Below are 12,726 nucleotides of genomic sequence, written 5' to 3'. Positions count from 1 at the left end.
AAAAATTCATGGATTCCGCGGAATTCTTCCAAGTTAATTGCCTGCCTTGGATGGAAAAATGTATTCAATAGATTTTGTAAACATGTATAATAATTTCTTCAGAGTTTGTGATTTTTTTAATAAGAAATAATTTTAATTTACCTGTTGAAATGAGTAGTACAGAAACTAAAATATTTCTGGTGCTTGTCTGAAAAAGTATATTTTAAAATATTCTATATTCTATGTTTGCATAATGTTCATAACTTATTTTCTCCTAGATATACATTGAATTCTATATTATTTTATAATATATACGTTCATTAATGTGTCCTTTCCGATTGTATTCCATATAGAAACAGTTTGATTCCTTTTTTTCTAGGTCTTAATATTATTTTTCTTTGGGATAAAATGACAATGTTGTCTAATTTGAAAAGTTTTGTAAAGTTTATGCTATGTAAACGCCTTTCTGAGGTGATTTAATACACTGATGTCAAACTAAATTTAATTATATGAATTACGTGTATTGTTACACTTGTAATTTTGTAATCAACTTTTTAATCACTTTTTTTCATTTCTTGCATCTGAAGAATGAAAAATTTGGAATACTTCTCAAATTTTCATATTATCCTTGTGCAAGTGCCATGTTAATCTCTGTGTTGTAATTTGAGTATACGTGCTGCTGAAGCATGTAGTATCCTCTAAATTTAATAGTTAATGCTGCAATCTTTATACAGGCTTATATCTATGGGTGCCTACTTGTAACAAGGAAACCTTATTGTTCCTAACAATGCTATCGATCTTATTTCCCTAAAATTCTGTGAATATTGGAAAAAATTATATTGATCAGTCGATTGCTCACATTTCCAAACTATTTTTGCCAATGAATACTTAAGTCTTTTTATTTGGAATTTGATCATACTCTCTATTATTTATAGTTAGGTCCAAAGGTGATGGCTTTTTCAAGTACTTATTTGTCCAGCTTTGTGGACCTAATGGATTCAAACTAAGCGTTGCTTAAGCGCTACTTCTAAACTTCTTCAGCTGACATTTTCCCAAATGAGGTGTTACTGGAACAAATGTCTACCTGAGCCTTTACCCTTCTTCCATGTGGGAACAGACCAACATGAATACCTTACCCTGACAGCAAAGATTTTCTTACTAGAACAAAACTAATCTTGGTTACAAGGGATCATAGAGAGATGAACAGTTCAAACAGAACTGTTCAGACGAGAAGGTATTTTATCAAAATATAATTGTTTATTATACCTTCCATTTAAAAGTAGCTAAAGCCAAGAAGTGAAAAAATTGTTCGTATGCATGATTACTTAATGTCCTGGCCTGTCTGTAAGTTCCTGGCAGGAACTTACACTACTACCTTTTTATCACCAAATATTTTCATAGTTGCAGGAGAAGTGCATATGTTTCTCCTCGTTATTAGGCATTAAATTGATAATGTTTTAATCACAGTGTTTCCTCTTGCCTCCATGCTGTAAATCTACAAATGATAAAGCTTTAGATCTAATTCTATCAAACACTGAAGTAGAGATAATGGAATCATACTTTAAAACAGAGTTGCCTTTGATACAGTAACTACAACAGAACAATACACAACGTGTGTCTTTTAATCATATTATATATAGTTATATGTGCTGATTTTATATTTCACACAATGAAACTTACTAGAATTAGTTGATAATTTGACAAATAAATTGATATTTATTTACTCCAATAAACAGAATTGGAATATAAATATTTAGGTTTCAAATATGTATTAGACTAGAAAACGTATCAATGCAATCTTTTTAGTATAAACTTGTGATACATTATAACTCTTCTTGGTCTTCCGAATCCACATGATAAAAAACAATGTTTTCCTCTAATCTGTAATGGATATTACTCTGCTGCTCTGTTTATTGTTTTAACTCGCTTGTCCCAAACTGTTTTTATCCATATTTCTGAAGCATTCTTACTGATTATGCCCAAATTTTGCTAAGATGTCTAAAAAATATTATTCTTCTGCAGTACCCATGGATCCTAGGATCCCAACGCCCCTTTACCTGCATCATCAGATAACAAGGCCAAGACTTTTCACCAAGGCCCATGCAATATATCAACGCAAAGTAATTGAAGACCCATCTCAATTATGCATTTCCTATATTTCAGGGCCCCAATTCCTTGAGATGCAGGAATTAGCAGTAAGCAATTGTGAAATGCAAGGCAACTTAAAATGAAGGATGAGATCACAAAATTTGAGAGAAAGTACTGTAATTCAAACATTCAACTTACAGATGACCAGCCCATATGAGTGAACAAGTTCACAAATTGTCATAAGATTATTTTTAATATCCCTCACCTATGATTAACGAAAGATTTTATTCCAACATAAGTGGGCCAAAAAATAGTTCCTAGAAAGATAGATCTATAATTGGTCTACGAAAGCCCGAAAACTTGACTTAGAGGTCAAATGTAATTCAGAAAATCATTTGAAGCACTAAGAAGTGCTTCAAAACACTGGGACTTCAGTACAACATGGTTCTGTGGTATAAAAATGTCACTCTCAAACCAATGATAATCTACATTTAATCTCCTGAAAGTATATTCCTTTTCAAATAAACTTTTAAAAATCACTTTCGCTCTTACTTCATTGCTGGTGGGAATGTAAACTTGTTTAACCACTTTGGAAAGCAGTATGGAGGTTCCTCAAAAGACTTCACATAGATCTCCCCTATGACCCAGCAATCCCACTTTTGGGCATTTACCCAAATGTTTACAAACAAGACCACACTAAAGCTACCAGCACAACAATGTTTATTGCAGCATTATTTACCATAGCTAAGATATGGAACCGACCCAGATGTCCCTCAGTAGATGAATGGATCAAGAAAATGTGGTATATATACACAATGGAATTCTATGCCTCCATCAGAAAGAATGACATTGCCCCATTTGTTAGGAAATGGAAAAACTTGGAAAAAATTAAGTGAAGGAAGCCAGGCCCAAAGAAACATAGGTCTCATGGTTTCCCTTATTTGCAATATCTAGTATATGTGTGAGTCAAGCGGAAAAGGTCAGATAATGTGAGGTCAGGAAAATGAACCCTTAGATATGTATTTTAATGTTTTTTTCTTTCATGCATGTGTTTCTAATGCATTTATAAGATTATCTCTTTATTGCTTTGTATGTCCCTCCCCCACAGTATAACCCCTGCTTTCACTATATTTGATGTCAGTATAACTTTTGGAGGAGATGGGGAAAAACCAGTGTTTAAGGATACAGGTGGACCTCTTGCAACAGTGAGAATTACAAGTTGTCATGTCCAAAACGAGCTTTACAACGTCGGTGCGGGGGGGGGCGAGTGGGGCGAAGGAGAAGGATTGGGATTGGGGGGGAGGGGGGAGGCTGGGAAGGGATGTGAAGGGTAAACCAAAGGAGGAGGCTGCAATGCTTGGTAAGAAATGTATGCATTATCCTGCCCATGTAATTGTAACCCCTCTGTACAGTATGTTCACAAATAAAATAAAATTAAATTAAAAAAAATCACTTTCGCCAAAATAACATTTGACAAGTTGATGATACTTAGTGACATTACAAGTTTTTCAAGTGTAGGGAGCAAGTACAATAGAGTTGAATTATTTACACAGCACTAATGCCAAACATGTTCAACCATTCATTAAAGTGTAGAAATAGTACCACCCACAATTTGTGTTTTTCAGTATGGGCCTTTCAGAAATGTGTTTAATATGTCAGCCTCCTAAATTTCAAACCCAAACCTTAGCTAATAAATTTCATCATTTAATAAGGTACATTTTAAACAATCACAAATAGTTGCCTCATCATATGTTATTTTATGTTTTCCCTCTGTCTAACATAGTAAGAAATATGACTTTATGTCTTGAATATGGGTACTAATCAGAGATATGACAAACATAATATCTGTCTTCTATTTCTATCATATTCCTATCTAGGAATAAATTATAATGTTCTTCTTTTTCCAAAACTTATAGGTAGTAGAAAATATTATTCCATGTAAAATAAAAGAATCACACGATTGTACAAAGCCATTTATAAAAATGCATAGTTAGGAATACATTCTAAGCCATTTTTTAACTTTCTTTTTGACTAAAGATTAATCTTTCAAACGGTTGAGAAAAAATCATGTTTAGATGCTTCCCGTCTCCAGTCTTGCAAATTGTTGCTGCAGATGAATGAATTATGGAAATATAAGCTGACATCATTTCAAGAATATGCAGGATTGAAACTCCATGGAATGTATATAAACCTTTCAAAGTATTAATAGACAGTTTAACAGAATGACTATCAGAAGTTGAAACCGAAGAGGAATTATAGTAAAGACATAGAATGAATGAAAAATGAACAAGGAGCAAATACAGCTAGAATACTGAATGTACACATATGATGAAGGAAGTGGTAAATTGGAAATAAATCTTGGAGAAAGGGTCGTTTGAGAATGATAGAAGGAGTGACTCTGATCTAGGAGCATTGGACAATTAGATGGATATATTTAATTGTAACACAATTGCACAAACTTTTAAAATTCAGTTAAAAACACATCTAGAAACAAAAACACACAAAAATCACAACCAAACAGCAATCTCTAGAGAGTATGAATATGACCACTCAAAATTTTAATCAGTTAATGAAGGGCAGTCTTGGGAAAAGCAAACAAAGCTGTTCAAAGAGGGAAGTTTGGAATAGGGGAGAATTTTCAACAGAATTAAATAGATTAAGGTTATAAATCACCTATATCTGCTGCATACAGTATCTTACTTCTACGAGATTTCTGTCTGAACTGGATAATCCAGTCCTGAGAAACACTTGGTAACTTGTGAGGTAGAATGGAAGAAACAAGATCAAGAACACATTACTCCACTGGAGAGAAAATGATCCTCTATATTTTCTCTAATCTCTCTTCACTACTCTTTCTTCATACTTTTAAGTCAATTGATTTTGAATTATATTTTTCCTTCTTTCTTCTGGCAAAGTAATTGGTCAAAGTAATTTCATTAAATATTATTTGCCATTTTCTTCTTTCATGCTGTTTAATTGGCCAAGTGAGTCCATAAAACTTCCCTCTTGTATTTGTTTGCCATGAAACAACATCTATGTTAATAAGGAGAAATCTAATGTAAAACTTTGTATCCAGAAAACAGTCCAAGATGCTGTGATCACAAATATTTGGCTATATATTTTTTTCTTTTACCTTGAAAGACTTCTTGTGTCTAAAGTGCCCACAAAAATAAGTACTCCATCACTTGTTGGTTCAATCAGAATTGTCTAACATCAAAGATATATTTTGCTAAGAAGATGCTTAGAGGAAACCAAAAAATACTGCACTTTTTAATCTTCTATCTTAAGATTCTCCTTAGATACCATATCAGGAATAGTGAAGTTATTCCATGCAAAATTATTTTAATAGATTATTTTTCTCTTGGTCTTGCATTTGTTCACCAAGGTGTATGGAGGAGAATAGAGTTAAATCACCCATACCTTGGAAGAAAGTGTCTGTTACAAAAGGAAAATGCTTCTATGTCCTACTTCTATGTCCTACTCTTAGCTCTTGCCAGAGTTCCAATTAATCACAGCTTCTTGGCTTCCAGTCTAGTGAAGCTGAAGGACCATACGGGCTCCACCACTGCTACATCTTCATTATTTCTCTTTTAAAACTCTTCAAGTTGCCTCATTTGGATGTGGAATGTATTTTCATGTCTTCATTCAATCAGTTCTGCATTGTAGTGAGCCAAATGGGCTCTGTAAAATCACTTTAGGGAGAAAAAATACTAACACAATTTACATCAAAAAGTTTTGGCCTCCCTTCACTGCTGAAGTCAATACGCTTAGCTAAGGCTTCTAAGAAAAATTTTATTATTAATTTTTCCATTTTTTCAATTCTTTTCTGAACTTTTTGGCATATGTAATAAAAGAAGTCTAGACTACCTCATATTAATAAGAATATTATTTTTTGTGAGCCACTTAGAAATGTGAAATCATTGGTTTGAAGTATCCAATCAAATTTTTTTCTGTGTTTCACTGCTTCACGTCCAAAGACATTGTGGAAAGTGTTATAAACAGAAATGTGTAATCCCAACACCTTCTTTCATTGTGGAGGGCACTTTCTCCCTAAATATTTTGACTCAAATTATCTTTTTCAGAGAATTACTATTTGGTAATTGAAGGTACATTGACAAATTTTGATGCCTTATTTTTTAAAGAACTTTTAATTTAAATTCCAATACAACCTTCTTTCAAACAGTGAGAATATAGTTCCTGGGTAAGGACAATTCCATGGGAACCTACAGGATTTACAGCAAGGTTTCTGAGGTTTGTTTGTTTAGTTTCAAAAAGAGCCATCTTCATCCATATTGCTCCCTCTCTACTAAGTCTCCTTGGATTTCTTTGCATGAGAGCCTATTCTTCCAGGCAATTTTAAATTTTCTTAATAGGCTAAGTTATTAAAAATTTTGAACTATTGAATTTTACCTGTCATAAATTTAAAACTGTTGAAAATCCTTTATCAGAACCTCAAATTCACCAATCCTAATTCCACCTTTACCATCAACATGTTAACATGCTGTTTTCATGATATAGTAACCATGCAGCTATTATTTTCCAGTGGCTTTGTTACGCATATATTTAACCATATTAGCTGATGCTAAGCAAAATGAATTCCAAGATATGGAACCAGATTTTTTTTTCATTTGTGGTTGTTGTTTTTGATGAACTATGTGATTTCTGTTTTCTTTGGGGTTTTCCCCTATGGTTTATCCCTGCTGTATGGTGAAACAATGGTGAGACAAAGGAAAAAAGGCAAACCAATGCAATAGCAATACTCACAAGACAATATGTTGGAAATGTATTTTACAACTTGTGAGGGGTGAAGGGGTGAAGGAAAACTGTGAGAAAAATGAGGGAGGGGTAACAAGTTTGAAATGTTTTTTATTCACTACCTTACAGTTAGTGTAAAGTCACTGTACATCAATTTGATAATAAAATTGAAAAAATAAGCTGTGTAAAATGTAATTTTACTTTATTGGCACAGTAAATATTATTCTTTATGTAGTAACATTTTAAAAATCAATAATATTTGGCTTCTAATTTGAATTAATTACCCCTTATTTATCAGAGGTACATCAACTTGAATGTTATCCAACTAGACACTATTTTCACAATATACTTGCCAAATTTTTCAAAAAAGAATAAATTTAGTACTTTCTCATTCTAAAACAGAAAACAGGGTCTGGGAAGATGGCTCAGTGGTAGAGCGCTTGCCTTGCATGCCTGAGGCCCTGGGTTCGATTTCTCAGCACCACATAAGCAAAAAGAAAACAGCCAGAAGCTCAAGTGGTAGAGCGCTAGCCTTGAGCTGAAGAGCTGAGGGACAGCGCCCAGGCCCAGAGTTCAGGCCCCATGACCGGACCTAGTTTAATACTATGGAAACCCATAATTTTAAAAGTAATTAAGTTTTTAAGAGGACAGAATAAATGTGTTCTTCAAAATTCCTATGACTAACAACTACTCATTTTTAAATTCTCAACATTCCTAAGAGATTCAAAACAGTACCTGTTTGCATGTTAATTAATTCTGCAATAGATGCAGTTTCCAATGGGGTGTCCAGATTGAAAAGTAAACAGAAAAATAGCCACATTCTTGTAGAGGATAAAACTGTGAAGCATGTGTAATAATTAATTCTTCAAGAGTAAGCAATTGTTTATAAGAGTAAGCTATTATGTCTATGACCATCAATCCCAAGACTTATGTCATAAAGTCATCCTAGCCCAACAGTTTCCAACTTGTAAGGGACACCTTAAAATTCCTTAATTCACATTATGAATACCTTATCTCTATTTTGAAAAAATACTACACCTCTGCTAATGTGACACCCTCCTTGTTCTGAAAAGAACACCACAATAAACTGAGCTGCATCATTTTTCCTCCACTGGTATTCTTGAGATCAGAACACTTGCAAATATTATTTATATTTAGACTTTTTTAACTATCATAGATATTCAGTATGCTAAGATAGGAAAATTATGATTCAAAGCCCACCCAGGCAGGAAGATTTCTTAGAATCTTATCTCCAAAAAACTTCTCTGCAAAAGCCAGACTCAAGTGGCACTGAGGTTGAAGTGGTAGGGCTTGAGCCTTGAGCATAAACAGGATCAGAGACCCTGTCCATGCCAAGAGTTCAAGTTCTAGGATGAACCAATAAAAACAAACTGAAAAAAACCCCAAACCTAGCATTTTTCTCCAAGTATACAGAGGCACGTAAATAAGGAAATGGCTTCCTGTGGTACATATAGGTAGAAGAAAGAAGATGTCACACAATTACTCTCTTCATACCATATTAAACCAAACCTTTAAAAATTGGTTTTTCTAAATGTATAAATCAATGTCATCCATTTTTGGCAACTCTGTCTAGATTATTCATATTAACATGGTATACGTTAACTCTGCGAATTATCTATTAACTATGTTCTAATTATAACTGTCGTGAAAGAATATCTAGGCAAATAGAATGCCAGAATTATTTGTGAATTTTTCAATTAATCCCTCTACTTTGAAAGAATTTTGTAGTATCCTATAGAATATGAAATTACAAACAAATCAAAAATATATTTTTAATCTAAATTCTAATTTAACAAGGTCTACAAAATCCTACATTAGACGAACTTTGCTATTTCTCCGGTCTTAAGCTTTTGTAATCCTTCAACATTTATTTGGAATCCAACAGAATGAGGGATGGGAATCATGAGCTCTTTTGCATCTACGAATGTTCTGTAATGATGAGAGCATTTAAAACACAAGTGAGGATATATATGAGGTGTATTCAATAGGAAACTTGACTTCTCAAAACATAATGACAAAATTAGGCCAAACTTCCAACTGTGTATTCCTTTCTTGTTGTTTGGTTAGTTTTACTGAGACAAAATTATTCTATCTGGTCCAGGGAAGGTATCATTATGTAATTCCACTCTCTTATCTCTTGTCTGAATGCTAGAATTCCAGGCTTGTATCACATTGCCCTGCCATAGTTTGTTTATTTAATCTAGAAACAGACTAGAAATTCTGAACTTCTCCTATGATTTTATCCACTAGACTGACAGCTCAGACTGTTTATGTACTATTTTCAAAGGTGTTTTAACAATTGACATAGGATATGAACATTTTTTGATGCACCTGCAGGCTTCCCTGATTCATTCCACTATGTATCCTATCCCATTAAGAATGATTGCTTGACTCTCTTACTATCTCTGGTCCCTACCTATGTAATATTCTCAACTTCTGGGGGAAAGTTCACTTGAGGGCTTTCTAATATTAAAAATTATCACTTGATTCTAGTCTTACTCAGGACCAATTTTCTATTGTTTTCTAACTTTTCTACATATTCTGAGAGTTGTTTCATTTGTGTATTTTTGTGTGCACCTATACACTTATAGGTGTGTATGTGTATGTTTGTATGTATGTATGTATGCAAAAACTTAAAGCTGTAATTCAGCAATCTTGCTCATGACTGGTATCCCAGCTTTCGCTGGTTAATTATAGGTAGTGTCTCAAAGCCTATACTGTCCAAGCTGGGTGCAAATTGAACCTCCCAGACTCCTTTACATTCTTAGGTTTTATTTTTCTAGGACTATCAACTTTTAAACTTCAAACACTTTTGTGAGTGTAAAGTCTAACTGTAGCCCAGATTTTTAACTCAAGAATTCATATAAAGTTAGATGAACATATACATTACATATCCTGGGTGTACACTGTTAGAAATGTGATCATAAACCAAGTTGTTGTGAGATCTGAGGATTGGGTTTTAAAGTCAGCACGGGTAGGAAAGTCCTGGAGACTCTTTTTCTCCAATAATTACCAGAAAACTGGAAGCGGCACTGCAGCTCAAGTGGAAGAGCACTAGCCTTGAGCTGCGTTTCAGAGGGACAGCGCCCTGTCCCATATTTCAAGTGCCACGAAAAACAACAACAATTAAAAGGAATATAAGAAAAGGAAAGAACAAGAAATGTGATGTTAGCCACCAGGTTCATTGCTAGTATAATTCCTGTTCCCTCAAGATAGACTCTTTTTTTCCAGTTAAGTCTGTTCTCCCATATGTGACTTGCATTGGAAAAAGAATCATTCTTCCATTCTCCTTTTTGCACAATTACATGATTAGCAAGCATGATTTAGAAAGGGAATGGCCTCATGCTTCATGTTCCACTTAGGGGTAATGCTTTCTCTATATCACTCCCATAAATCTACATATGGGACTTGGCTTTATAGTTTCAATTTTTTATTTGTAGAGTCTTGTATATTGTATTGAACACTTATACATAAACACAGAACTTTTTCTCCTATAATTGCTATTGTTTCTTTTACGGTTAACTCATGTACAGTTGGGAAATTAATTCACAGCATATAGACTCACAAAAAATTATCTGAGAACCTTCTTACCATTTAAAATTCACCTTAATTTACAGAGCACATGAGAAGTTTGAACAAAATATATTCTCATGGATAATGTATTTATAAGCAATTTAAATTGCATTTGTCTTTACTAAGTTGTCTCTGAAACACGTGTTACCTCATGTCCAAAAGTGTCTTTGTGCTATTTCAATGAAGCCAGAAAACATTCATTTTTTTCTGGAGCAGCACCATAAATTGTTACTGGAAGTAAGTGGAAGTAACTGTTACTGGATGTGGAAACTGATCCCAGGAGAGGAATTTAACATAGAGAAATGACAAAGTTCAAGTTAAATATTGCGTTCCTTTGTACTGTACAAGAAAAGAATCCAAGGCTGGAAGGAAACTCTGTCCCTGACTTTTTTGAGTTTGTCCTTTACTCATATAAAACTTGTCTGTAAACTTCTGGTTGAGAGTTTTGCAAAAGGAAACAATATGCCATTTGAAGGCAGGCATGGAACAAAAGGAAATAACTTTGTTTTAAAAGTGTTCTACTGCAAAGAAGCAAAGACATGGAGGTTTTAAAGTGTCTAATGGATGGATGTTTCATTCCTGAGATGATTCTCTTTTTGCAGGAATCAGCTTTTAATTCCTTTAGTCTGGTCTTGAGTTTTCCATAGCAATAAGAATTCCAAAAAAGCAGGATCCAGTGAGTATGATCAGCAAAAGCAGCCTCTTCTCAGAGCACCACTATTTTAAGGAGAGTCCCAAAGAAATACCCAGGGTTTGTTTTGTTTGCTTGTTTGTTTAGTTTGTGCTGGTTCTGGGGCTTGAACTTAGAGACTGGCCCCTGTCCCTGAACAGTTGTCTTTCTTTCCTACCTGGCCCAAACCTAGTACTCCACTGCTTGAGCCAAAACTCCACTTCTGGCTTTTTTGGTGTTTAATTACAGATAAGTGTTTGACAGACTCTCTTGCCTGGGTTGGCTTTGAACTAAGACAGTAAGAAAGCTAAGTGACATCAACTCTATGGACTTCTCTTTTGAACCTAGAAATATTAGATGAAGTTTATTATAAAGCTAATATTTGACAATTTTTAAAGAAGAGAATATGTTTAGCAAAGAAGCCATAACAAATAACTCAGTAAAAGTAGGTGCACTACTAAATCATTTGGGAAGATTACTATTGATTTCATCATTTCTTTGGGGGAAACTTAAACCTATATTTGCACTTTTTTGTTGGTTGTGGGGATTGAACCTTAATCCTGGGCACTGTCTCTCAGCTCTTCAGCACAACTTGAGCACTCTACCACTTTAGCTACAGCACAACTTCCGGGTTTCTGGGGTTAATTGAAGATAAGGGTTTCATGGACTTTAGCTACAGCACAACTTCCGGGTTTCTGGGGTTAATTGAAGATAAGGGTTTCATGGACTTTCCTGACCAGGCTGGCTTTGAACCACAATCCTCTGGACTCAACATCCTGAGTAGCTAGGATTACAGGCATGAGCCACCAGCACCCCACTCATATTTGCATTTATGTGCACTTAATGTCACTATGTAGACAAAGAATGGAAATATGAACCATATGATGTGACATTGCAGCTTTTCAGAATAATTAAGGTAGCAATAAATATGTCCTCCTTTTCCATTTTGTTACATAAATAACTCATGAGCTATGGGACTCTTACATTAGCATCCTCTTTCATCTTTATAGGTGTATTTAGTATTAGGAAATGTTCATAGATAAATACAGCAAGACAGATTTTTAGAAAGCAAAGGAGATCAGGTATGAAAGATCAGCATAGAAGGAGATACATTCATCACACAGAGATTAAGAACTAGCCTAGGAGATTTTGAATGCCGAAGGCAATGAGGAATAAGCCTAGTTGATAACTAGTTCTTTAATAAGCAAAAATGGTTCCCTAGAACGGTTTCTGCTATACCTTAGTTACTATCATTTATTCTTTCCATCTGGCATTATTCCTTCTCTTCTGTCACAACTGTTAATTAGCCTCTGCCTGTTTTGTAAGATGACTGGCCAAAATAGTTTCTGAATCTCACTTACACTATCCTTCTCATTGTGATTAGCAGTGACCCCACTCAAAAGCCTGGAATATTTGAATTTCCAGAATTAATCTTCACCTGACATCTAAGCACATTCCTAGCATTAATTGCTGTGACCCAATGAACAAAACATTTTTTTCAACACAGTATCCTTACATAGGTAAAGTACATGTATTAGGAACTATTGTCAGGTATTAGTATGGAAGGAGCAATTATATATTCCAAATATGGGTTCTTTATTTCGCATTTACTAACTAAATGTTCATTGTTGTTGTTGCTG

At 34.3% G+C, this 12,726-nt stretch overlaps 1 pseudogene; it reads right to left on the bottom strand.

The window, feature by feature from the left end:
- Positions 1 to 570: 570 nt before the first annotated feature.
- Positions 571 to 667, bottom strand: LOC138813063 (U6 spliceosomal RNA; annotated as a pseudogene).
- Positions 668 to 12,726: the final 12,059 nt, after the last annotated feature.

This window comes from Dipodomys merriami, unplaced genomic scaffold (genome assembly GCF_024711535.1).
Source record: "Dipodomys merriami isolate MVZ:Mamm:240054 unplaced genomic scaffold, mDipMer1.0.p SCAF_58, whole genome shotgun sequence".
Classification (NCBI taxonomy): domain Eukaryota; kingdom Metazoa; phylum Chordata; class Mammalia; order Rodentia; family Heteromyidae; genus Dipodomys; species Dipodomys merriami.
Note: the sequence above shows the minus strand (reverse complement) of the source record. Positions and strands in the feature narration are given on the sequence as shown.